Here is a 26,874-nt window from a genome sequence, read left to right on the forward strand (position 1 = left end):
AAAGAAGGACAGTCGGGGAGCCGGCCGGGGATGGGAACAGGACGTCCCAGGAGAGGAAGTCTGGCGGCAGGCTCCACTGCGGGCACCATCGGGGAAACGCAGATTAGATCCCCAGTGAGATGCCTCTTCAGAACCACCAGCTGGGCAAACGTTCAGGTCCGACAGAACGGAGTGCTGGTGAGGTTCTGGAGCAACGGGAACTCTCCCAGTGGCGGGACAGCAGATGGTGCCATCATTTCGAAAACCGTCCGGCCGTTTCTCCTGGAGTTGCACCTGCCCGGGACCCAGCGGGTGAGCTCCTGGCTGCGCACCGGAACCCCTCGCCCGCGTGTGTTGGGACTGGCGCGTGGTCAAGAAGCACTGCGAACAGCACCGTGTGTATTTCGCGGGAAATGAATGAACGACGTTCACGCGGGAGCCCTGGACCGCGGTTAATGTAAACAGATGACCGACGGACGAACCAGACATGGACCGACTCGGGTAAGTCTCGGGAGGGTCATATTTGAGCAGAAAAGCAATGCTGAATGTCAGGGACGCAAGGTACCATCTATGTCAAGTTTAAACATCGACTCTGCAGGCTGCTGGGATGTAAGCATGTGTTGTAAACACACAGAAACACTGTGGGATTGAGCCGTGCTGAAAAAAGATCTGAGAAAAGGGCACGTATCGGAATGTTACGTCTGCTCAGCCTGCGTGCTGGGCTCACAGGTGTTCATCACATCACTGTCTGCGCCCCTCAGCCAGTGGAGAATGCTCCTAATGGTTCCAGGAGCGGTTTGACCTCCATTCCCAGGTCAACCGCAGGCCCGGCTCTGCTCCAACCCCTTCCACGTCTCTGCCCCGAGCAGGGCCTCTTCCCCTCCTCCCCCTGCAGCGAGGAGAGGGCTTCTCACCCGGGAGCCACAGCCCCACCCCCACCTCAGGACACGACTGCCTACACCAGACCTGGGTTTAAATCACACTTAGTGCCCGGGCCTCCCCAGGGAAGGCGCAGCACCCTGCTGTGTCGAGACCCTCCTGACCCCGGAAGTCACAGAGCAGCAGCAACCCCAAGCCCCCCGAGGTGTGGGGAGGGTGGGACCTGGGGCAAGTAGTCCCAGGTCACAGGCCATAAGGGACGCTCAGGTGAGACCTGTCCTCATCCAAAGCAAGTCAAATGAGAGGTGGTCCCAGGTTGGTGACCCGGGAGGTCGGATGTCAGCGTGGGCCCTGGAGCCCCTTCCCCCGGGTGTGTCTGCGCAGGGGAGAAGGAGACAGTTGGAGGGGGGGGCAGCACCCACACGCCCAGCACTTGGGGCATTGCAGTTTGCAAAGGTGGGGGGGTCTCTGGCACCTGCCCCAGAAGCCACCCATGGGCAGAAGGAGCTGGCCAGCTAGGGAGCCACGCCCACGAGAGGGGGACCACGCCGGTGGCCAGAGAGAGGTTGCTTGCAAAGGAGGGGTGTGCTCCCATTTCACAGGTGAGAAAACTGAGGCCCCAGGAGGACACAGGACCCCCATGAGGCCACACTCAGGTGGGGAGGAACTGAGCTTGGGTCCACACCAGGCCACTCCACCACCACCCCCACCTGCCGGGCTGGATCTCAGGCTCCTGGGTGGAGGCGGCACTGCAGTGTAGATGGTTTACCTCTCGGCCCTGCTCCCTTCTCAGCTCCGGCCCCCGCCTCTCCCCAGATCTTCAGATCCACTGCCCTTACCCTAGACCTGCTCAAACGGGATGTGTTCAAACAGAGCGCCTCGTTCTGTGCTCCTCGGCAGTGGCTCAGGCCAAAACCTCTGATCATACCCTCTTCCCAGCAACGCCCCCAAGGCCAGAGCAAGTCCAGGAGGCCCAGTGCCCCCTCCAGCCAGTGGCCACACCGGGATCTCCATGTTCTCCCGCCTTCCACTCCCCAGTGAGGAGGCAGCTCCAGCCTTCAGAGCACAGATCACGTCCCTCCCCAGCTTAGAGCCCCGTGGCTTCTCACGTCCCTCCCCACCCCAGTCTGCGGGGCTTCCTTTCTCTACCTCCCTGCCCTCAGTTCCTCCTGCTCCATTGGCCACACGGGCCACATTTCTTTTTTTTCTTTTTCAAACCTGACTTTCAATTTAATTATCTTATTACTGATAGTTTTATTTATTTATTTATTATTTATTTTTGGCTGTGTTGGGTCTTCATTGCTGCGCACGGGCTTTCTCTAGTTGCAGAGGGCAGAGGCTACTCTTCATTGCGGTGCACGGGCTTCTCATTGCGGTGGCTTCTCTTGTTGCAGAGCACAGGCTCTAGGCGTGCGGGCTTCAGTAGTTGCAGCACGTGGTCTCAGTAGTTGTGGCTCGCGGGCTCTAGAGCACAGGCTCAGTAGTTGTGGCGCACGGGCTTAGTTGCTCCGCGGCTTGTGGGATCTTCCCAGACCAGGGAACGAACCCGTGTCCCCTGCATTGGCAGGCGGATTCTCAACCACCACTCTATCAGGAAAGTCCCCCGGGCCACATTTCTGACCCACGTTTCTGATCCGCCCCAGGGCCTTTGCACTTGCTATTTCTTCTGCCTGGAAAGCTCTTCCTCCAGATCTGCACGTGGCCAAAGTCACCTCCTTTGCAGATAAAAACCCCAGTGGACACAGGGAACAAGCCCTGATGGGAGGAGGAGTGGTCTTGTTGTCATAAAAGAAGCCTAAGTAAATGGCCACTTGGCTGGGACAGTGGAGGGGATTCCAATCTGCTTGAGGGTCTGGATCAGGTCCACCTCTAGGGTCTCTTGTGGCCTTGAGGGGGCCTCCGTTTCTCCCGTTGTCGATGAAGGGGTAGACCAGATGGCCCCTCAGGGCCAGGTCTGATGGGAATGTGACATTTGGAACTGCCTCCCAGGGGACCTCCAGTCATTCTGGCCCATCACCCCCAGGAGAAGGACACTCGCACCAACCGGTCAGGAGACCAAGGCCCTCGGCACGCAGGCGGAGCCAGGAATTCAGCCTCGCTGTGCCAATTTAATCCAGCCCCCTGTCTGGCAAAGCCCCATTACAGCTTGTCAGCGTACAGCAGGTACCTCCATCCCAGCCCAACTTCTCCAGCCTGGATGATCAGCAGAGCCGCTCAAGTGGATCTAAGATGCCCTTAATTGGAATCCTGACGATTCGGAAACTAACAATACACTCAACTCATCCTTAATTGGCGTGGTGCCACTGGAGACGCAGGGCGGTGAGAGCCGAGGGCCGGCTCTGACATGAGCCATCATTAGAGCTCCTCAGGCAGCTCTGCAGTGGGGCCGGTCCCCACCCCTGCACTCCCGGAGCCGTGGCCCAGCAGACCCCACCCCACCTCCCCAGTGTTCTCTCTGACAGCTGGGTCCGGGGCAGCTGTTTTTGAGGCTCCTAGGGGGCCCCGGGGCCTGTCCCCGTGTAGATCCCCACCCTGGGAGGCTGGTCAAATTCTGGGGTGCTGGGAGGTCTCTACTCTCCCTCATCACCAGCATGCCTCCCCGGGTCAGCCTCAGCTGGTCTGACGGGGACCTCATTAAGTGTGTGGGGAAAACCAACCAGAGCCATCGGGCCCACGTGGCTTCCCTGACGTTAAGTTCTCAGTGCACAGCTCCCGACCCTGTTCTGAGCCTCACTTTCCTCAAATGCAAATGTGGATAAAGTTGCTGGTTCGCCTTTCCCCCAGCTTGTTGGCAGCCCACACTCACTGCATGGCCAGGCCCTTGGAAAGACAAAGGAGCGTGTGAGGGCTGTGGGCCCCACCGTCCCCTCCTTTGGGGGTGTCCAGGCTGGGCACACAGGCACGGCTAGCTCTGGACGACCAGCCGGCACAGCCTGAGCCCAGGGACAGCCCCACACGTGGGGTCTGTGAGGAAGCCCAGAGCTGTGTCGGTGTGCTGGGACCAGGCCCTGCAGAATGGGGCTGTGAGGCGCCCTGGGAGCCGGGGACGGTGACCAGCACCGTCAGGGAGACTCCAGCCTGGGGCCACCTGAGCTGCCTGGCGACCCTGCTCAGAGCCCATGAGGTTCAACTGGCCTGCTGCCCACTCAGGCCAGGCCCCTCTCTTCTCCCAGGGGCCCTCCTCCTCACCCTCATCCTCAGACAGGGGCGTGAGTGGGCAGGGGTCCCCAGTGTCCGTAAGATACAACCCAAACTCCCTGGCACGGCTTCCACGCCACATCTCTCCCCACCCCCCCAGCCACACTTGTCCCCGCTGTCCCTTCATGACAGAGGCTCAGTTGGGAAGGAATGACTTGCAGCTCTCCAAGGACACCTGGCTTTGAACCTGCTGTTTCATCGGCTTGGAGCATTTCCGCCATATCACACGCCCGTGGCTCGGCTAAAGCTCCGGCCGTTCTTCTTGATCACCCAGGACAGGGTGGGTTTCAAGGACCTTCCATGCACCCCTGTAGCCCCTGGGGTCACCCCAGCAGAGGAGTCGTCGCATGCAGCATCACTACCCGTTGGCTCATTCTTCTCGGCCTCTGGGCCACACCACCTGGGGGCAGGAACCGTGCCCGCCCCGCACCCTCGGTTCCGTGCACAGCAGGCATTCCACACCGTTGCTGAACGGCCGGGAGAACTGTGGGATCCAGAATCCAGCAGCTCTGGGCCCTGGCTCTGCCACTTCCTGGCTGTGTGACCTTGGGCAAGTTGCTGACCTTCTCTGAGCCTGGCTACTCACCCACAAACTAGGAGTGAGCACCCACAAACCTGACTTACACAGTCATTGCAGCACTTCCTGAATACGGCGCACGGTGAGTGCTCAACAAATGTATTTCAAAGTGTTCCGGCCCCTGCCTGGCACACAGTAGGTGCTCAGTACATGTAAAGATGCTGCTGGGGCTCCAAGGGCCGCTCACCTGGCTGGGTCTCTGGTCTCTGCTGGGAACTGGAGCTCTGTGACAGGCCCCAGCCCCTGGCCGGTGCCACCAGCTGCCAGACCAGACCAAGAGGCTGCCCTCTTGCCTCGCAGAGCCGGGCAGGATGGCTCAGCCGAAGCCCCTGGGCTGCTCTGGGCTCCCCGGGGCGACGGGGAGAGGCGGTCATTACGATGATTAACATGTCATTTCTCATCAGACACCACCTCCCAGTACTTCTCCGTGGTTAACATCGTTCCAAACTCCTGCCTTTTCTATTTCTGACTCTTTCTCTTGTTGGATTGCTCTGGCTTTGCCCTTAATAAATCTCATTTTATCCTTCTAATTTACTCAGACAAAGTTGGACGGTTTTAATGTCATGTAAATTATTAGCCATTCTGCCAGTTTCCTGGTATCTGCAAAAGTTCACGCATGGATTTGCCAGCCTATCCTCTGGGTCAGAAAGCCACGAGCTTCGTGGAGGCGGCCCCCAGCCCGGGTCCCGGGAGCCGAACCCAGCGCCAGCCTCCAGGGCACCTGTCTGTCCAAATTACCTCTCGGGGAGCAAGCAAAGCATGGGGGCGAGCCTGCGAGCGTGTGTGCGGCAGGCTGCCGGCCTCGTCCAGATGCGCGAGAAGGGAAGGGGCGCTGGGGTCTGGGACGAGTGAGTGGGGGAGGACAGGGAGGGGGCCACCCCCAAAGAGGCCACATAACCTGAGAGTCTGGGTCCTGTGGGGTGGTGGGGAAGGTGGGGGGGGTGGGGAGGTGGCCATGCCAGGGCCCCTCAAAGGCGATACTATAACCACGGACGGGGGCTTCCTTGGTGGCGCAGTGGTTAAGAATCCGCCTGCCAATGCAGGGGACACGGGTTCGAGCCCTGGTCCGGGAAGATCCCACATGCCGCGGAGCTGCTAAGCCCGTGCGCCAAAACTACTGAGCCTGCGCTCTAGAGCCCGTGCGCCACAACTACTGAAGCCCACACGCCTAGAGCCCATGCTCCGCAACAAGAAGAGCCACCATAATGAGAAGCACGCGCACCGCAACAAAGAGTAGCCCCGGCTCGCGGCAACTAGACAAAGCTCACATGCAGCAACAAAGACCCAAGGCAGCCAAAAATAAAATAAATAAATTTAAAAAAAAAATAGAACTTCATTAAAAAAAACACACACACACGGGCAGAGGAGCTGGTTATGAAACCCAGATACTCAAAGAAATCAAAGGGGAGAGTGTCTCCGATGGACAGCAGGAGGCAAGGCGCGGCACCAGCACCCGGGGTTTCAAGTGCTTAAAAGGAATTCACTATTTTTAAATAGCTAACATTTACTGAGCATTTAGCACGTGCCAGGCACTATTTTAAATATTTTACAGAGAATAATTAATACCCTTAACACCCAACAGCTTTACTGAGCTATAACTCACGCACAAATCACCCACTCAGAGCGCATAATTCGAAGGTTTTAGTACCTGCCCAGAGGTGTGCACCCACCACCACCAATCAATTTTGGAACATTTTCATCACCCCAGAAAGCACTCCTGAAGTCCTCGGCCATCACCCCATTCCCCCACCCCTCCCAGCCCTGCTCACCACGTTTCACATAAATGGAATCACACACTCTGGGGCCTTGTGTGGAGGGCTTTTTTCACTGAACATCACGTTTTCAGATTCAACCAGGCTGAAGCACGTATCAGGACCTCAGTCCCTTTTTATTTGCTGAATAATATTCCTCTGTGTGAACAGACCACATTTTATCATCTGTTCATTGGCTGATGGACATTGGGGTTCTTTCCACCTTTTGGCTGTTGTGAATATGCTGCTGTGAACATGTGTTTCCCTTTCTTGTGGGCAAATACCAAGGAGTGGAATTGCTGGGTCGTAGGGTAATTCTGTGTTTAACCATTTGAACTGCTGGACTGCTTGAAAACGAATCGATTTTGAAGATAAAAGAAAGGAAACAAGAGTGGTGCTTCAGGGCACGCGTCTGTGCTGTGTCTGGTCGGTGCCAGGAGACTGGGATTTTTTTGTCTCATTCATTTCTGTGTCCTCTGGCACCAAAGGGCCCTGTCATGGATGAGTGAGTGAATGAATGAATGAGGTGACCCAAGGGGCCTGGGAGAAGAGGAAACAGACAAAAGAGGGGAGAAGTCTTGATTTTCCAGTCCTGAAGCCGAGCTCAGCTTGGGCGTTGCCCGAGCCCATGTGCACTGAGGTGGGACCTGGAGGAGACGCCGCCGAGGGTCTCTCAGCAGTTGTTTCCGGTCGCCCGCCCACCCCGGGGCCTCGGCTTTGCTCCGGGAAATCGCAGCCCAGAGCCCCTCCTTCGCCTAAGTCACTGTCTTCCAGCCTCTCCCTTTGACAACACCTCCCCACGCTGTCTGAGAGGCTGTAATAGCCTGTTAAACAGCATAATGAGAGGAATAAAACCCACTGAGACGTGGCCCAGCACGGCACACAAAACCTGAGGCTGCCGCGGGCGGCCTAGAGGGACTTCGTGGGGGACGGAAGTGCGTGGCAAAGACAGCACAGCCGGGGGCGCGGGGCCGGGGGGAGGGGGGCGTGGCGGGGGCGGAGACGGCAGGGCCGGGGCGGGGCCGGGCCGGGCAGTCCTCGGAGGGACCTCCCCGTCCTCTGCCTCGCAGAGTATGCGAAGCGCTCTGCTCTCCGGCTGCACCTCCTGCCTCCGGGGCCGCGGGACTGTGCTCTCAGATGTTACACGCTGGGCCCTGGGCCCAGCCCCGCTTGTCAACCACCCTCGCAGCCGGCAGCTTAGGCGGCTTGGCGAGGCCCCGCTCGGCCCCGCGCCCCCTCGTCCCGCGTCTATGATGCAGCAGGCCTCCTCGCGGCTGCCTGCCCCTCCGCACTACCTGCCTGAGTCCCGCTCCTGGGTAATCGGTGTGCGTCAGTGTAGCACACGGTCTTTCCCACCATCGATATTCCCGGACCACCTGCTCCTCCAGAACCTTTCCACGAAGGGGTGGGGTCACCTGTGACCCCTCTTTCAGCCCGGGCGGGCCTCCGATCGCCTTAATGGATAGAGTGCAGCTGAGAGATGCTCTCGGTCAGCGCGGCAGCTGTAACAAATACCACAGACCCGGCGGCGTAAACAGCAGACATTTATTTCCTCTCAGCTCCGGAGGCCGAAGATCCAGGTGTGGGCAGGGTGATTCCTCCCCAAGCCTCTCTCCTTGGCTTGCAGATGGCCGTCTTCTCCCGTGTCCTCACGTGGTCGTCCCTCCGTGTGTGTCTGTGTCCTAATCTCCCCTTCTTATTAGGACACCTGTCAGACTGGATTAGGACCCACACACATGACCTCATTTTACCTTAATTCTCTCTTTAAAGACCCCATCTCCACCACAATCGCATCCTGAGCTACTAGGGGTTAGGACGCCGGCGCACGAATTTGGAGGGGGCACAATTCCGCTCATAACAGCTGCCGTCTGACGTCTGAGGCTGGGATCATAAAAGGCGATGTGCCTGCCACCGGAGCACAGGGGTGGTGCAGAGGGGGCCGGGGGGAGGCCCACGTGGAGGGGAACTGAGGCCTCTGGCCCTCTGCCAAGCACCCCCTGCCAGCCACGTGAGTGCGCCATCTTGCAAGGCATCCTCCCATCGTGGACCTGCCTTCCACGGGACTGGTTCTGTGCCAGGCGCTCTACCGACACTGGCTCCTAGAGCTCCTAGAGCAGCCACAGCAGGCCTGTGAGGTGGGGGACATAACTGTCCCCGTTCTGCAGGGGAGAGACTGGGGGCTCAGAGAGGGCAGGCCCCTTGCTCACGCCAGAGCAGGGCCCAGGAAAGGCTGAACCCACGCTGGTCTTAACCACTCTTGGCCAAGCACTGAATCGTGCTGCCTCAGCCTGGACAATCCTCCCCTGGCCCCAACTGGCGGGTTCCACACCTGGGCAGGTACAGGGCCAGTAGCCAGTAAACATCCCCAAGGAGTGGCGGGAAAAAATTACAAAAGTTACAAGATGACACAGCCTCCAGGAGCCCCAGGCAATGGGCTGTCAGCCCCTCATTGTCTGTTGGCCTGTGTCACCCTGGGCGGCAAGGAGGGTGGGACCCTGAGAGGTGGGGGCTTTGGGTTGCCTTGGATCTTTCCTCAAGGTTGAGGTGGGTCCCAAGGACGTTGGAGAATCCTGGCACCAGGAAGGGTGCAGGGCCAGACCCCAAGCACCCCTCTCCCTCCCCGTGGGACCTTGTGGGTCTACGTGGCTGGGAGGGCGGGTGTCACAGGGGGGCTCTGGGGGTGCGCACCCACCCCCACCTCTCTGCATGTGCTTCACGTTTTACTCCTCTCTCCGCATGGCTTCCCCCACCCCATCTCTCTTCTTTCTCTACAAATGGACATCAGATTTCCCAGACCCCATGGGAATAAAGCTGCCCCGCAGCCACCTGCAGGGACTGACCTGCTACCCCAACTGCTGATGTGATTGGTCTAGCTTAAGTCAGGTGACCAGCCCTGGTCCAATCATCAGGGCCCAGATGGGTATGGGGCGGGATGGCAGGGAAGACGTGACAGCTGGGTTCACCCTAAAACCACAGCCCGCATCAGTGTCAGCTTGGTGCCTGGACTAGACCTACCGCTCCCGCAGCCACGTCCCCTGCCCAACCTCCCACAGCAATTGGCACGGAACCGGTCACATGTGGCTTCTCCCTGGATGTCAACCAGGTAGGCCAGCAGCGCACCTCAAAGGTCACGCTCAAGGTGATCTTTGGCCATCTGGCTGGAGGTGCAGTGTCCAGAAGCAGGAAAGTGATAGGACTCTTGGCCGGTTGGTCAGAAAAAGGAACATTCTGTTTGGTTCCGAGTGGCTGACTTTAGGGACATTGGCAGATCAGAACATTCCAGGGACAGGATGGGAGGACCCGGACACCAGCTTAGGACACACGGTTAAGGAATTGGAGGTGGTCAGCAGAAGGGGAGGATGAGCTGACCACCTTCAGACACCAGGCAGGCAGGAGGGGGCGGGGGGGTGATTCGTACATCTTCAGAGGGCAGAACACAATCAACAGAAGCAGATTTGACCAACACTGGAGAGACCTTCCCACAGCCAACCTGACCAGCATTAGATGTGGCTGCCCTGGAGGTGGTGAGCTCTCCATCACTGGTGGTATTCAAGCAGCAACAGGACAATTGTGGGTCAGCGACGTCGTACGAGGTGCGCAGGTGGCCCCCCACGCTCCCGCAGCTCCTCCCGTCTGATGCCGCCATCCAGGGCCGGCTCTGGGAAGAGAGCGTCTCTTTCTCTCTAAAAATGAATCCTCACTTCTCATCATTTCTGTCATGTTGAGTCCTACAGGAACAGCTGCTAAGAAATCACATTTGTACCTTCTCAGGAGCTCTCTTGAACTTGGAGTGCAAATTAACTTCATGTGATCTGAAATATAAAAGGTTGCTTCTCCCACAAATTAAAAGCTGGGAGCTGCTTGCCAAGCTGGTGAGCGTATCAGGACCTGCTGGGACGTCTGCGGGGAGGGCCGGGCATCCACGCTGCTGCCACGTTCACGAGGACGGCTCCGCATCGTCCTCTCTCAAGGCCGTCTGCCCCGGTCACAACGTCCGCCCAGGCTGTGGCCTCTCCATCCCTGATGGCCCTTCCCTGCTGATCTGCAGCCTCCGGGACTTCCAAGTGTACCGAACACCCACACAGGGCACGCGGAGCCAGGACCCTGTCCTGCCCATCTTCCTGGCTTCTTCCTGCCTATGTTGTGTCAGAAGTGGGCAGGGCACAGCCGAGGGGCCTTCAGTCTCCCCACACTGCACCAGGGCGGAAGCCCCCAAGTTCTCGTGTGTCCCCACACCCAAAGCCCCTTGGACGCCAGAGGTCCTGGCTACTCCCCCCGGCCCCCTCCCCACCTCCCTGCCTCTCCACCATCACCAGGACCAGAACTCCCCTTTACTGCACCCCATCCAGGAATCTCTCGCCCTCACTCATCAGCAAGACTCAAGGACATCACTGCCAGCCTGGCCGTTGAAATGCTAAATAGGAGTCAAGGGAACCGAGAGGATGTCCTCACTCACAGAGCCTGGCTGTCCCAACCATCCCCCTTGCTGTGAGCTGGCTCTGCACCCTGGGCTGACCTTTCTTTCACCCGTCTGTTCCGGATGGGATCCTCCCTCCTCCCCACCCAGGGGCCTCGAGGCAGCTCAGGGCTCAGCCCCAGAGATGGGAGGCATCAAGGGAACATGAAAGGCTGACTGTTTTGCTAGTGTCAGAACGTTGTGCCAGTACACAGGAGCGGAACTGAGGGGGAGCTCATGTGGCTGGAACACGGTGGGAGGCGGAGGTGAGCTGGGCCCGTGGCCTCGTGGCTAAGCATCCGGGCTCAGAGGTTGGAGAGGTCTGCCTCGTGGGCCTCAGTTCTGTCACCCGTAAAAAGGTGAGCGTAGCCCCATGCCAGGTACCCACTGAGTGCCTGGTGCAGGGTGTGGTGGGAGGGAGGAGGCCAGGGCGGGGCATGGACGCCTTTGGAGGGTCTGGAGGAGACTAGGAAGCGTGGGGAGAATAACCAGGCCACACCTCCGGGGTCTGTGTCCTGTGTTCTCGGCCAGCTCCTTGTCACGGGGGGAAGGGGAGCGTGGGCTCCCCAACCAGTGCCCATGTGGGCTGGGGGCCAGTTAGGGGCAGAAGCTCACAGATTGGTTCATTTCCAATAGAAACTGCACCATGGCCGCATGGGGTCCCTACAGGATTTCTAGAACCTCCAAATTGATCTTAATTTCAAATCCCAATTACTTGCTCTTAAGGAAGAAGTTGGGAAGATGTAGCTGGGTCCAGGAGGGTGGGCTTAGGGGAGAGTCAGAGGGATGAGTCCTGCCTGATAAGGCCCCTGGTTGCAGCCAGCCTTGGGAACAGCAGTCCAGCAGCTGCCAGCTTTCACCTCATTGCAGGGGCTGCTCTGGTGAGGGGACCAGGGAGAGGTGGCCTACCCTTCCAAGATGGAAACTCACCCCCCTCAACTGACCAGACTGGGAGTGGCCATCCGTGGAGGACTTGGGATACGGCTGAGGGCCATTGAAGCCTGGATGGTCCTCATCCCTTGGATGGGACATAGCACAAACCAAAGCCCTGTCTGAAGACAGACAGGAGGAACCCAGGGGGTACAGTCTGCACGGGACCATGGAAAAGGCGGAGGGATCAGACAGCAAAGGAGCAGAGGAAAAGTCAGCCAAGTCCCTAACGAGCCAGCACTCTTGTTCTGGTCCCCTCAGCTGACCTGGACCCCTGACCAGGGGTGGAGGAGGCTGCTGCTACTGCTGTCTCATCATCACTGCCGTCGTCACCGTCATCACCATCGTCATCACCGTCATCACCATCGTCATCACCGCCACCATTACCTCCGTCATCACCATCATCACCATAAACATCATCATTATCATCTCCACCACCACCATCACTATTACCTCTATCGCCACCATTATCAACACTTTCATCACTGCCATCATCACCATCACTATTATCATCACCATCATCATCTCCACAATCAACATCACCATTATCCCCATCACCATCATCCCTCCATTATCACCACCATCACCATGATTATCACCATCACCACCAGCATCACCATCATCGTCACCCTCATCATCACCATCATCCCCATCCCCATCGTCATCATCACCGTCACAGTCACCACCGTTACCAGCTCACGGTCTGCGCATACTCTTTCTCCCTAGGCCTACGCACACGCCGCCTCCTCCTTCCAGAACTCTCTACACAGCTTCACCTGGAGAAGAGCTACTCACTCATTAAGTCTAAGCTGGGAGAGCTCTTCAAGGAACTCTCCCCTGAGAACCCCACCCCCTGTTCTGGGCACCCACAGCCCCTCTTTCCCCGTCACAGCACTGAGTGCACTAGACTGGAGCTGCTTGTCGAACGTCTGTCCCTTCAGCGAGGAGGGACGCTCCTTGAAGGCAGCCGTGCGCACTCACGCTCCCCAGCCCTGGAGAAGGCCCGCTCCATAAACAGGTCAGCGATCAGCCACTAAGTACCCGATGGGCTGTGTTCCTCCTCGCGCCAGGCGGGCCCTGGGCCAGTGTTTTACACGCACGATTTCTACCTCTTAGAGCACCTCAGAGTTCAGGCCTTGCCGGCAAGGACGCTGCCATTCAGAGACAGGGACTGACTCACCCGGGGGTGCGCAGCGCCTCGGAGGCCACGCCAGGATGGGAGGCCAGGCGACCCTCACCCCAGACGCAGCACTGCGGCTCGGTCCGCGAGGCTCGGGTTCCCAGCTCTTGACTGGGGTCTGGTTTGCGTGGCCTTCCCAGCGTCACTGCACAGCCTCCCGTGCTGATCGCCACCGCGCAGAATCCCACCCCGCACGCCCACAAGCTTGACACAGACAGCCGTCGGTCACTGCCAGCGTGGTGGCACCATCATCAGAGCCCTTCTCTGGAGGCCCGAATCAGCACGCCCCGCCCTGGTCTCCGATGGGAGACCCTCAGCCATGGCCTCCTGCTCACCAGGTGTCCACTCCAGTCCTGCCCCCAGCCCGGGCGCTGGACCAACCTGAGGCCTGGTTGAGAGTTCCCTGACCCCCTGCACTCTGCTAAGTCAGGACTAACCAGGACCGTCCCCTGCAACCTGGGGCCTGCAAAACCGGGCTTCATCATCACCCTTCCAAGAGTCCCGAGACCAGGCACAACCCCTTCTCCATGTGTTTGGGGCACGTGGCCGGGCACGCCCATCCCCAAGCACCCGTCAGGCCCTGAAGGCCTGGACAGCCCTGGCTCTCTGAATCTTGGGTTGTAGGGGCCACACACACCGTGCACACACACATCCACATGCCGGGCACACAGCACCCGGGCAGAAGGCCCCCGGGTCTTTGCATCAGACACCCACTGAGCCTGCCCTGGTCCACCCTGAGGACGGCCCGCTGCCTGGCCAGCCTGCTTCCCCAAATCTGCTCATCTGACATCAAGGGCTCCCAAGGGGAGAGAAACCCAGGAAACATAATGCATCCGGAGAACCTTCATTATTAGTTCAAACTTCTGGCTGAACTGGAGTTTACACCAGAGAGTCAGCCTGGCAAGGCAGCAGGGTACCAGAAGCTTCTCTCGGATTTGGGGGAATCAGGATGGGAAGGGGTCCCAGAGACCAAGTAACTGATGAGAAATGGAGGTCCGGGGTGGGGGGTCGTCCAGTATCACCCAGCCTCTCCTCCTCAAATCCCCCCGGGGATGTAGCAGAAGCAGAGGGACACAGCCCCTCAAGGTTGGCAAATGGCTTCCTTGCAGGAGGGCACGAGACCTCAGCACAGAACTGGGCTCCATCCCCAGTACAGCGCGGCCGGAGGGCCAGGGGCTGGAGGAACAGGGCCGCTCACCCCTTCTCCCCACGCGTCTGACTCCTGCCCCACTGCCCTGTGAACGATCCCCCACCAGGAGCTTCCCGTAACCAGGGCTGTGTTTCTCTCAGCTGACACAGGAAGGGAATATTGCAGCCTAGAGGCATTTGGAGATTAGAATGCTGTAATTAATTTTTAGTGATCAATGTTCGCAAGGCCTTTTGGAGATGAAAGTCCCGCGGCCCCCACTGTGTGACTCCACTAATGGAATAATAATCTGTATAATGGGTTAAAAACACACAGCCCAAGCCCTCAGGGTCTGTGGGAAGCGCAGAGCTGCTTCCTGTCAGTGACGAGTGATACTGTCATCCGAGGAGAGAGGCTTGTCTGTGTCTTCACGTCCCTCCCCCAGGACTCAGGCCTGTTCCAGCCCGGGCAGGCAGGCGTCCTGGATGAGGAGCTGCCGGTGGGGGCCGGAGGAGGGGACAGTGCAGTGAGGGGCCCTGCACCTGCCCCACCCCACCTGCTGGCCCAGGACACAGCTGCTCAGTGAATGGCAGGCTCCCATCTCACCTGTGTCCCCACCCCCCATCGTCAGGCCCTCACACAGCTGATTCCTCGTCTCCATCCCCATGGCCTGCTCGCCTCTCCGCTGCCCCAGCCCAAATGTCCCTTCATCGGAGACTCCCCAGGCCCGCAACCCAAGCCGAGCGGCCCCGTTATTCCTCCCACAAGGCTCAGCCCCCGGAGCACACATTACGGACCTGTTGTTCCCTGTTTGTTCCCTCTCTCCTGCTAAACGGTGGCCTCTGTGATCATGTCACCACCATATCCCCATGCCCAGCAGAGCTCCCTCCCTGTCCTGATGGCCGCTGGCTGCTTGGATGGGAGGGAGGGAGGGAGGGAACAGCATCCTTGGCCTGGGGCTCCGGCCCTCTTGCTGCGGGGCGGGAGGGGGGCCCTGGACCATCTCAGAAAGGCAGGAACTGGGGGAATAGCAGCGGGGGTGCCTCTGGGCTTGGGGTCTGCAGTCAATCAGGCCTCTTCTCCTGTGCGGCTCCCTGCCAGCCCTGCTAGGTGACAGCTTCCCCAGGCCCCGAGGTGCCCAGTCCGCCTGGGCTCTGGCCGTGTGCCCAGTCTCCGGAGGGCTCCTGCCTCCGCCCCGCCGCCCTCCTCATAACCCCCCCGGGGGCCGCTGCAGGTGACCAGAGAGTCCCCTGAGGCCGAGGGCTCGGACAAGCCGCGCGGAGGCCGGGACGCAGCCCCAGCCTTGGCTCCTGCTCCTTCGCGGGACGTCGAGCTTCCCGACCGCCTGCTCTGCCCGTGCTGTGCCCCTGCCGGGGGTGCCAGCCCAAGGCCACGAGCCCTCTGGGCCGCAGCTTCCTCTCCACGGGTCTCCTCTTCCCAACCAAACTGGAATCCCACCTCCGCTCACCCCCGTCCAGGTGACCTGGGGCCAGCCACACGCCTTCCTGAGCCTGGCTGTCTGGGGACAAAAGGGGGACCACAGTGGGTGTGGTCTTCAGTGTTCAACAAGATAATATCACCGGGGCACGAAGAGAGCTCCTGGCACGTGGAAGGTGCTGGAAAACGTTGGTCAAGCCTGACGAATCTTTCTAGTCCACGGTGCCTGGAAAGGGTGCACAGACAGACAGATCGGGCTGCCTTCTCTCCAGCTGAGAGCGTGGCTTGAGGCCCCCCATTTCCAGGCAAAGCCCTACAGGTTGCACCGGGAGCTGCCACCCTCCCCACGTGCCCCGCCGCTCCCCCGGTGGCCAGGTTCGTCCTCCTCCAGAAGAAGAAGGAATGAGGCAGGGGAGGACGAGACACTGGAGAAGCTGGCGAGTTGCAAGGGAGCGAGTGGATTTCTGAGAACCCCAGGTGCAGCTTAACCAACAAATGAAAAATTATGGTGATGAGAAAGAAGGAATATTGGGTGAGGCAGCCTTGGGGGAATCGGAACTTGGCTGACGTGCAACGAAAGGCAGGCTCAGGGAGACGGTGCGGGCGGGATTCCGCTGGGTGGGGGGAGGGAGCGACCCGTGGAAGGTGCCCCCCCACAGCCTCACCCCTCCAGGTGCCAGGGCAGGACACCCACTGCTGGCCGGCAGGTCCAGCCTGGCTGACTTAGTCACCCCTCGTACATCACGCGCTGAGCATACACTGAGCGCCTGCGGACGCTCCCGGTGCCGTTTTCTCAGGCCCAGCGTCCCCACCCCCGCCAGAGTCAGGGGCTCCCGGCCCCAGCCCGTGGTGGTGGGGCATCATGCCCAGAGCTCTCGTGGCCGGGACTCTGGGGGAACTGCCTGCGGGTACGGCCACAGAGGTTCTCTCCACCAAGAGGCAGAAGGCCCTGGAAGGCTCCCCCATCGGCCCTGTCCCAGTAAGGAAGCTGGTCCAGGCTTCCGAGGGCAGGGGCCCCGGGAAGGGAGCCGGCCCAGCACCACGGCCTCGAGCGGGAGGCCGCCAGGATGCTGCCGCAGGTGGTGGGCCCTGCTGCACCAGACGGAACCACCAGCCCTGCTCTGCCCGGTCCTCTGGGAGGCCGTCCGCCCCCAGCCCCCAGCCCTCCCGACTTCGATCCATGTGGGCATAACCTTGGGCCCTTGGAGGTGAGTCTACAGCCCCTCTCATCACCCGGCTGACAAGGCAAGAGGCTTGCAGGAGTTCCCCGTTGAATTCTCTCTACATCCTGCGAGGGCAGCTGTGCTATTTCCCCCCATCCCCCAAGGGAGGACATTTGAGAGCTCAGGTCACGGAGCTCCTGGACGGCAGAGCCCAGACTCACACCCAGGCCACCTGTGTCCTCTGAAACCACACCCCCCTTGGCCAGACCTGAGGACCACAGCCCCTCCCTCTCCAGAGGCTTCCAGTCCCTGCTTTCACTTCTCAGGCCACTTTTGCTTCCCACCCATCCCCCCAGACCCCAGATACCGGGCCCCCAGCTCCCCTGTCCTCCACCATCTGCCATCTCTTCTGCTGCCTCCCGATTTGCTACGTGACCCAAAGTGTCCAGGCAACCTCTCTCTCTGCACAGCACGGCGTGGTGGCCCAAAGATGCTGCAAGTCCTTGCCCTCCTCCTGTTGATGAGGAGCCTGCACCCCCTCCCCTTAATCTGTGGGCTCAAGAGTGTATGGCGGGGGACCTTCCCTGGTGGTCCAGTGGTTAGGACTCCACGCTTCCACTGCAGGGGTCATGGATTGGATCCCTGGCCAGGGAACTAAGATCCCACATGCCATGTGGCATGGCCAAAAAAAAAAAAAAAAGAGTGTACGGGGACTCAGACTCAGATACGTGTACGCCCACAGTCACAGCACCATTATTCACTGTAGCCAAAAAGCGAAACAACCCCAAGTGACCATCAATGGATGAATGGATAATAAAATGTGGTCCATCCACACAATGGGATATGATTCAGCCTTAAAAAAGAAGGAAATTCTGACACCTGCTACAGCATGGATGAACCTGGAAGACATGAGGCTCAGTGAAATGAGCCAGTCACAGAAGGACAAACATCGCCCCAGGTGGCCTCTCATCAACGCCACGTGGAGCAGACCCGCCCACCTGAGCCCAGCCCGGATTCCTGACCCACCAAGTCGTGAGCTATAGTAAAATCGTTGTTGTATGGTTTGTCGTACAGCACGGGTAACTGGAACACACAGTAAGGCAGACCATCCAGATACCGACCCAGGACATGACTGACCCTTTCCTGGGGCCCAGAGCATGCGGGCGGCTGGGGGCATTCAGGTGAGTTGGAAACAAAGCCTTCCCTGGGGGGCTCATGGCCCGGTGGGACATGTAAGGGCAGCACAGGAGCCTGATGAGGGGTGGGACCCAGCTGGAGAAAAGGAGGGAAGGCTTCTTCGTGTGGCTGCTTGGGCTCTGACCCAGTCAAGCCTCTCGGAGCCTCAGTTTTTCCATCTGGTGTCTCCTTCTGGTGACATGAGGACCATGCGACATCACAGGAGGAGGTGGTCCAGGACACAGACACTCACCAGCGCCTGATGGAGCTGGTGTAGAAATACCTCCAGTACCTGGGGGCGGGGGGGTGGCTTTGAGGGATGCTCCAAAGTGTCGCCCTGAGCAGGGGGAGCCGCAGCCGTCCACAGGGTGACGTGTACGCTTCCCTGACTCACTCCCCCCTGCCCTGAGAGTACCTCCCAATGACAGCACTCCTTCGCAGACCCTCCTCTCAGGGTTGGCCTCCAGGGAGATCCCCAAGTCTTTCCCAGAACAGCCCTGATGCCTGTCTTGCACAGGGAGGTACAGGGATGGGTGCAGAAGCAGACAGTCAGTTCTGCAGCGGGGCAGCTGTGCAGCCCCGGACAACCTCTCTAGAGAGGTCACCTAACCTCTCTGAGCCTTAACAAACTGATGTCTGCAGATGGAGGGCTTGGCTCCTGGGTCAGTACCAGTGTCTTCCTCGTGCGGCCCTCAGCGGTGGTCCCTGCTCTGCCCCCGGTGCTCTGTGTGACCTTGGGGGCACTCCTTCCCCTCTCTGGGCCTCAGATTCCTCCAGGTTCAGCTAAGGGATCAGCCTAAGCTGCTGAGACCCACTGAGCTCTTAGAACACAGGGTATTCGCTTAGGAAATACCACCCAGGGGGACGCTTGTCTATGGCTCTGGTTCCTCTCCTGGAAGGGATGGAAGGACAAGCCCGCTGGTTCTGGGGTGCCCCTGGGTGGGGAGCGTGGGCAGGATCTTTGCCCCCGGACCCTTTGCCCACCCTGCCCTGCTCTGGGCTCCTAGGTCAGCGATGGGGAAGGACGGCCAGCACTCCAGCCCTCTTGGCAATCTCGGGGTGCGGCGGGTACTCCTTGGCGGGCACCCCCACCCCTTGCTCACCTCCGCTGACCTCGGTCGCTCTAGCCTGTGGCCTGGGCCCTCCAGCTCCACCCAGAACTCTCTTATCCTCGGTGCCTGCTCTGTGCCAGAGAGCCTGCTGGCTGGGAGGGGGGGACCCGGAGGGCAGCCCTGTCACAGGGATGGGGCCTCCCACCTGCCCGCCCGGCCCCAGGCACAAGCCCCAGAGTCGATGCCCAGGACGGGCTAGGAGGACACAGGACTGGGAAGAGGAACCAACCGGGCGTCTGACCCCGGGGCAGGAGAGCGGCAAACTGCCAGGTCTGCTCATCCAGGGCGGCCCCGCAGCACCATCCATCATTCCCAGCTGCGTGGAGAGAGAGCCTAGCTCTGGGCAGTGCGCTCTGCTGGCCCGCGGACCCCACCTGCCCTCCCTGTGACCTTGGCGCCCGCGTGCGCAAGTCACAGGGGCTCGCAGACTATGCAGCCCACCCCGGAGGCGGCAAGAGGGAAGATGGGTGTTCCCAGTCTGTGGATGGGAAAACTGAAGCTTGGGGAGGTGGATGCCTTTAGGGTCCTTCCGGGGGGATGACTGCAGGAGAGCAGGCCACCCAGACTCATTTAGGAGTGACCCTTTCCTGAGCAGAACCACACAGGTGGTCAACGTAGAGCATGGATCAGAACCTGGGTCTCCGGACCCTCAACGCGTGCTCACCCCCCAAGCCAGGCTGCACCAGGGAACCAGTCCCCCAGGGCTGCCACGCCCTCGCTAGGCGGGAGGGGGCCTAGGTGCTCGGAGAAGGGCGGGGGGGGGGGGGGGGGGGGAGGGCAGGAGTGGCCGTCACCCTAATGAAGCCATCTCGCCACCGTAATGAAGACCTCATGTACCTCCAATGACACTTAGCAAATCCGGGCACAAATAAATAACCCCAGTCCAATTGAATCAACCTTCAACTGATCGGCACAGCTAAACAAATTATCCCGAGGCCCGGACGAGATTAAAAGACCAGGCAGGCGCAGGCTGGGATCATTTGGCAGGCGGGTTCACGGGGTTTAATGAGTTTAAGCCAAATCCCCCGGTGTTCATGTCTCTGGTTTCAGGCCAATCTGCTCCCAGAGTGCAGGCTTTCGGGGGCCACGGACCTGGGGGCTGCGGGGGGAAACCAGACACGCGGCGGCGGGAGAGAAGCCGGTAGAGGACAGGCCGGGAGCGGGGACGCCCTTCCGGTACGGGAGAGAAGGTGCAGGAGGCTGTTGCCGGACAGCCTCCTGGTGATGGAGCCAAGTCTGATGTGCAGGGGGGTGGGCAGGAGCGGGCGGCAGGCCCACCGCCCTCCTCGCCCTGCAGTGCCACCGCCCACACGCCCGCATCCAGACCCGGGCCCCCCAGGAGGGGCCTGCTCTGCAGGGCCTCGTCCCAGAGTGAGTTCCCCTGCCCCCCGCCCTGTGCAGGGGCGCTGGAGCCTCCCCGGACACGCGGCAGATGGAGAAGCCCCTCTAAGGGCCCAAGGCGATGCGAGGCCCAGTGTGTCGAAAGCCGTAACAGTAAGCGGCAGGCCACTGCCAGCTTCCTCGCCAGTGTCCCAGCTGCGCTCTGCAAAGCATGCTGTCCTCTCAGGACCGTGACACAGCCAGCTTGACGCTCGTTGTGGGGAGGGAAAGGCTCGGGTCTTGGCTCCTCCAGCGGCGGCGGCGAGGCTCAGGGCTCCTGGCCAGCCTGGCCAGCCGCGGAGGGGGGAGCGGGGAAGGTGAGCTGAGCGGGAACGCCGAGAGCTTGCCCCCCAGAGCAGGCGGCCGGGACATTGGGGAATCGCTGGTGGCAGCTGACTGGCCGCACGGAGGGCTCAGCAGAACCGCAACCCGGATGAATTGAAAAGCCCCCACTGTGTGCCCCCCACCCCCGAAGGTCTGACTTCTCTCGCGCTGGAGGGTCGCCAGGACAGCCGCATGCCAAGAGCCAGGATGGAGGTACCCGCACGGCCCCGCTCATCCCCAGCGTCCACGGGGGAGGACGGACACGAGGTGCAGCAGAACAAGGGCCCCACCCGGGGCTGTGCCCATGGGGTCCCCGCGCCACAGCCTCACATTCTGATGTCACTCGTGTGTCTTTACAAAAGTGCCCAGGGCTTCCCTGGTGGCCCAGTGGTTGAGAATCTGCCGGCCAATGCAGGGGACACGGGTTCGAGCCCTGGTCTGGGAAGATCCCACATGCCGCGGAGCAACTAGGCCCGTGCACCACAACTACTGAGCCTGTACGTCTGCAGCCTGTGCTCCGCAACAAGAGAGGCTGCGACAGAGGCCCGCGCACCGCGATGAAGAGTGGCCCCTGCTTGCCGCAACTAGAGAAAGCCCTCACACAGAAACGAAGACCCAACACAGCCAAAAAAATAAAGAAAAAAAAAAAAAGTGCCCAGCAGTGCCCAGGAGGTGGAGTGGGGGCCATGGCCTTCGTGGGGGGCTGGCGGTTAGGAATCACTTGAAAACAAGGGGGGAGGACTGTCAGCTGACGAGCGATGGCGGTTCATTCCCAAGGGAGCTCATCCCTAGCGGAGGTGGCAAGTCAGCCAGAGAGGGTGGTGGGCGGACGGGGCCTACCGGCGCACGAGGAGGGACCGGAGACACACACACGCACAGGTACACACACATGCAAACACTTACACACGCATGCCTGCACAGCTCACCCCCTCAACAGCCCTGCCAGCACATTCCATGGGGTTCTGTTCAGATGACATTTTGGAAAAGGCAAAACTACGGGGACAGAGAAGAGACCAGGGGTCACGGGGGCTGGGGGACAGGAGGGAACTGGGCAGATGGGGCACCGCGGTCACGGTTATACGATCACATGCGTTTGTCAAAACTCAGGACGGCACACCAAGTGCATCTACTGCATGTACTTCATGCCTCAATTTTTTTAAGTTATAAAAATATAAACCTAACCTGGCCTAGAGCCCTGCTATTTATTCAGAGAATGTCAAGGCCCTCGATTCCTCAAGGTTTAGCCCCGGGGGAGGCTGGGTCCTTGCTTTCCGTCCCCTCAACCCTCCTGTCCGAGTGATGCTTTGGGGCTATATCCCAGCAAGGGGCAGTGAGAGTGCCCAGGTGTCGCCCTGACACCTCAGTGGCCCCTCCAGAAAGCCTGGGAGAGGACAGTCCTCCCTGTGGAGTCTGGACAGCCTGGTGCTTCTGACCATGAGCAGGGAGGTAGGTACCTGGGTGCCTGATCTTGTTTTCCCTTTTCTCTGTGGCTACCAGGAAGCTCAAAGCTAAACCTGAGGCCCAATCACAGCAACTGTGGAGGACCCAGTGGCCAGCATGCACCCACTTTGTGTTTCATTATGGCCTTGACAGTCTAGTCCAGCTTATATTTCCTAGTCCCGATCTCTAACGCTCATGCTGTGGTCTGATTTATAATCCTGGTAACTGTGAGTGTCCTACGGTCTCCCCAGGGGTTGGGGTTGGACTTGGACTTCCTGCTAGCCCTGCAGTGCATAGCTCAGGGTCCGGCCGTCAGGACAAGCTCTGCAAGTGCCTGTGACATAAATGACAGACGTCGACACCTTTGAAGGACAAAGAGGTTTGTCATTAGATGACTCTTTGGATGGGGAGAGGGAGACACCCAGAGAAGCAGGTGGGAATGGGGGTGGGGAGAGAGACAGAGACAGAGGGGTGGGCAGGGGAGAGAGAGACAGAGAAGGAGAGAGACTGAGAATAGAATTGGCTCCTGGCCTCTGGAGAAGAGGCAGGGGGCCAGCCCTGCCCTAGTGTGGATGGGGGTGGGAAGGCTCGAGGGAAGGAGGACGCCCCCTTCCCGGCGCAGAGGACAGGGCTCCTCCGTTCCTCCGCCCACACTGGGTTCAGCCCTGTCCCTGCTCCGCACGCTGAGAGTGTTCTGTGGCCTCTGCTGCCCCCCAGAGGTGTTCTCTGGTAACACAGGCACTCCCCACCCAGCTCTCCCTGGGGCTGGGGGCTGCCCTGCAGCTCATTCCTGCCAGACCCAACTCAGATCCCGGCCTGGGTTCGCCTGGGCGCTCTGGGTGCGTCTACACAGCGCAAAATCCCCTGCTACAACGGCCAGGAGTACATTTCCTTCTTTCCCCTTTTTATTTCTTTTCTGAAATATGCTAAAAATTCAAATAGTACAGAAATGTGTGACCATGGAAACTGATAAAAGTCCCAACTAATTCTTCACCCCCACCACCCCAACATGTCACGTCTGTGACAAAGTGTCATGACTGACCTTTTCACCAGGCAGTAGATCCTCTGTTTCTAGAACCTCTTTGCTTATAGGTCCATCTTATGTTTCAAAGTTGTTTTCCTAGGGGAGTATTTCCACCTTGCTTTCAACCTCATTTGAAATTCTTGCCTGTTCCGTTTGTTGGGTGGAGTTATTCCTGTTTCTCCCTGACTCTGCCTTGACCTTCAGCTGTTTGCTCAGCATCGGTCTCTTCTCTGCAGTGAGCTGGTGGGCATCTGGGGGTCCCCTCAGGCCAGCTCCTAACAGAAAATGTTCATTGACTGAGTGACCAAGCAAACATTTTACCCCTGGATGGATGGAAGAATGGATGGATAGATGGATGGATACATGGATGGATGAATGGATATATGGATGGATACATGGAGAGAAGAATGTATGGATGGAAGAAAGGATGGATGGATGGATGGATGAGTGACTTCAGCACTTTCAGAGAAAGCCCCCAGCAATGCAGTGCAGGCCCAGGCAGTGGAAAGCAGACCTGTGTGCACTGAGGAGCTGAGGTGACAGTACCTGGGCAGGACATTGGCCACACCTGCTGTACACAGAGGCTGACTTCACCCTGGACCCCTTTGTGTACTGGGATATTGTAGGGTACGAACATGTTAGCTATTCTAACAACAACAAAAACAGCAACAATATCAGTAAATTTCAGGAAAGAAGAAAAGAAATAAGACTCCATCTACCGGGACTTAGGTGTAAAAAAGTGAATCCAAAACCTCCGAGCGCCAGATGCTTGCCACCTGTTCCATCACTCAGCTGCCCACGCCCCAGGCATCACCTGGGACCCGGCTGAGCTGCAGCTTCCTGAGGACGGCTTGGCAGCACCCAGCTGCGAAGAGCCCTGGAACCTGGGCCCCAGCCCCACACTGCTCCCCCTGGGGCTCACCACACCTGTAAGTCCTGGCTCCGTGTCTGCCCCCCTCCCCACCGTGGGCTACAGGACAGGGCCCTTGGAACCCTCAGCACCTACACAGGCTTAGGTCACTGAGCACAATATTCTAAAGGCTCATCCAGGACTTCCCTGGTGGCGCAGTGGTTAAGAATCCGCCTGCCAATGCAGGGGACACGGGTTTGAGCCCTGGTCCGGGAAGATCCCACATGCCGCGGAGCAACTAAGCCCATGCGCCACAGCTACTGAGCCTGCGCTCTAGAGCCCACGTGCCACAACTACTGAAGCCCGCGCGCCTAGAGCCCGTGTTCCGCAACAAGAGAAGCCACAGCAATGAGAAGCCCGCGCACTGCAACGAAGAGTAGCCCCCGCTCTCAGCAACTAGAGAAAGCCCGCGTGCAGCAACGAAGACCCAACACAGCCAAAAATTAATTAATTAATTAATTTTTAAAAATTGCCGTCTCTCAAACCACTAAAAAAAAAAAGTTAAAAAAAAAAAAAGGCTCATCCACGTTGTGGCAGGTGTCAAGATTTCCTTCCTTTTTAAGGCTGAATGATTTCCCACTGCAGGGACAGACCACACCGTGTTTGTCCGTCTGTCTGTGCACGGACACTTGGGTTGCTTCCACTTTCTGGCTACAGTGAATAATGCTGCTGTGAACGTGGGTGTGCATGTTGACATATCGCTTCAAGACCCAGCTTTCAATTCTTTTGGGCAAACCCAGAAGTGGAATTGCTGGATCACATCATAATTCTATGCTCAGTGTTTTGAGGAAGTGCCACATGGTTTTCACACCACGGCTGCACCATTTTACACCCCATGAACAGTGCCCAAGGGCTCCAATTCCTCCACATCCCAGCCAACACTTGTTTCCTCTACATCTGTGTGTGTGCACATTAGCCATCCTAACGGGTATGACGGGCCTTCATTCAAAGGCAGTGCCTGCTTTGGGCTGGGGTGAGAATTTCCTATCGTTTGTCTGCTCTTTGCTTGAATCGTTTACTTGCCCTTCTTCAATTTACGCAGCTTAGGATTCACTCATGACACACAGTTCCAAGAGTGTAGACAAATACACAGTCCTGCAAACACCATCACAGCCAAGATACAGCAGATCCCTCATCCCCTGGGGCCCCCCCATTTGCATTCAAACCTGCCCCTCACCCCCACCCTGCAACCACTGATCCATAATCTTGCCTTTTCCAGAACATCACACGAACAGACTCACAGAGCACGCTGCCTTCTGTGCTTGGCTTCCTGCCCTCCTTGTCCTGTTTTGGGGTCCATCCACACTGTCACGTGCCCAGAGTAATGATCCATCACGTGGATGGACCCCAGTTTGTTAACCGTTCACCTGCTGGAAACATTTGGGTTGTGTTCCGTTCTTGGTCACTATGAAGAAAGCCACTGTGAACATAATCGTTGGTGTGGACATAATTTTCATTTCTCCTGGGTAAATACCCAGGAATGGGATTGCTGAGTCATATGGTAGGAGTCTGTTTCCCTTTACGAGAAGCAGCTAAACTGCTCTTCACGGTGCCTGCCCTGATCGGCGCTCCCAGCAGCAAGGCAGCGGCGCTCCAGTTGCTCCCCGTTCCTGCCAGCACTTGGCGTGGCTGGACACCGTTGAGTTTAGTTGTGTGTTTTGCTGGGGACACTCTAGTGGGATTTAGCCACATCTCCTTGTGGTCATCAGTCCACCCTGACGCACAGAACCACAGACGTTGGGATTTGGAAAGGCCTTCAAAACACTTTGAGTCCAGGGCTTCCCTGGTGGTGCAGTGGTTAAGAATCCACCTGCCAATGCAGGGGACACAGGTTCGAGCCCTGGTCCGGGAAGATCCCACATGCCACGGAGCAACTAAGCCCATGAGCCACAACTACTGAGCCCGCGCTCTAGAGCTCGCGAGCCACAACTACTGAGCCTGCGCGCTACAACTACTGAAGCCCATGTGCCTCGAGCCCGTGTTCCGCAACAAAGACAAGTCACTGCAATGAGAAGCCCGCGCACCACAACAAAGAGTAGCCCTGGCTCGATGCAACCAGAGAAAGCCCACGTGCAGCAATGAAGACCCAACACAGCCAAAAATAAATAAATACATAAATAAATTTAACAAAAAAACACTTTGAGTCCAGTCTCCCCAGTGCAGACCTCCTGGTACCTCCCTTAGCCCCGATGACCACCTGGTCCCAGCACCTCCCCAGGGAGGGCAATCACCACCTCCCATGGAAGGCCCTGGCGTTCCTGGAAAGTTCTGTTGGTCAGGAAGTCCATGTGCTGTGCCCAATCCACCTTCTCAGAACCTCCATGTGGTACAGGCCCTGGGCGCAGCCCACAGACACAGAATGGGCCTTCAGGAAGGCCGGCCTGCCCTGACCTCCCAGCCCACTCCGCTCCCTCCCCGCTCAGACAAAACCAACTCCAGTCCATCCCCCAGGGCCCTGTCCCCATCAGAGGCACCCAGAGGCCACCCGGCCAATCTGCCCATTTTACAGATGAGGAAACAGAGGCCCGGGGCAGGGAAGGGAATTGTCCAAGGTCATCAGCAAGTTAGTGTCAGGGCCTGGGGGCAGGGCTTGGGCTTCTTTCCACTTCATCCTGCCCCCTCCCTAGCCCCACCCACCACTCTGGACCCACTGCTTTACACACCAACTTGAATGCGATCCAATTGGGCAAACGTTTATCAAAGCTGCATGCTGGCTTTCCGTCCTCTCCCTGTAAAAGAAAAGAGTACGAACAATAACCAGCCTGGCAGGCTTTGTGGTTTGGCTTGACAGGGGGCAACAAGACGGCTTCTTATCAGGGGAAATAACTTCTT

At 58.8% G+C, this 26,874-nt stretch overlaps 1 long non-coding RNA gene across 2 annotated transcripts in view; it reads right to left on the minus strand.

Moving 5' to 3' along the window:
- LOC137778796 (uncharacterized) overlaps window positions 1–26,874 on the minus strand; it is a 53,930-nt gene that overhangs the window by 20,795 nt on the left and 6,261 nt on the right. For both annotated transcript variants that reach the window (XR_011077004.1, XR_011077003.1), the window contains exon 2: window positions 26,706–26,771. This is a non-coding gene — a long non-coding RNA (uncharacterized lncRNA). The remainder of the gene's footprint in view (window positions 1–26,705; window positions 26,772–26,874) is intronic.

The sequence above is a fragment of the Eschrichtius robustus genome, chromosome 16, assembly GCF_028021215.1.
Source record: "Eschrichtius robustus isolate mEscRob2 chromosome 16, mEscRob2.pri, whole genome shotgun sequence".
Classification (NCBI taxonomy): domain Eukaryota; kingdom Metazoa; phylum Chordata; class Mammalia; order Artiodactyla; family Eschrichtiidae; genus Eschrichtius; species Eschrichtius robustus.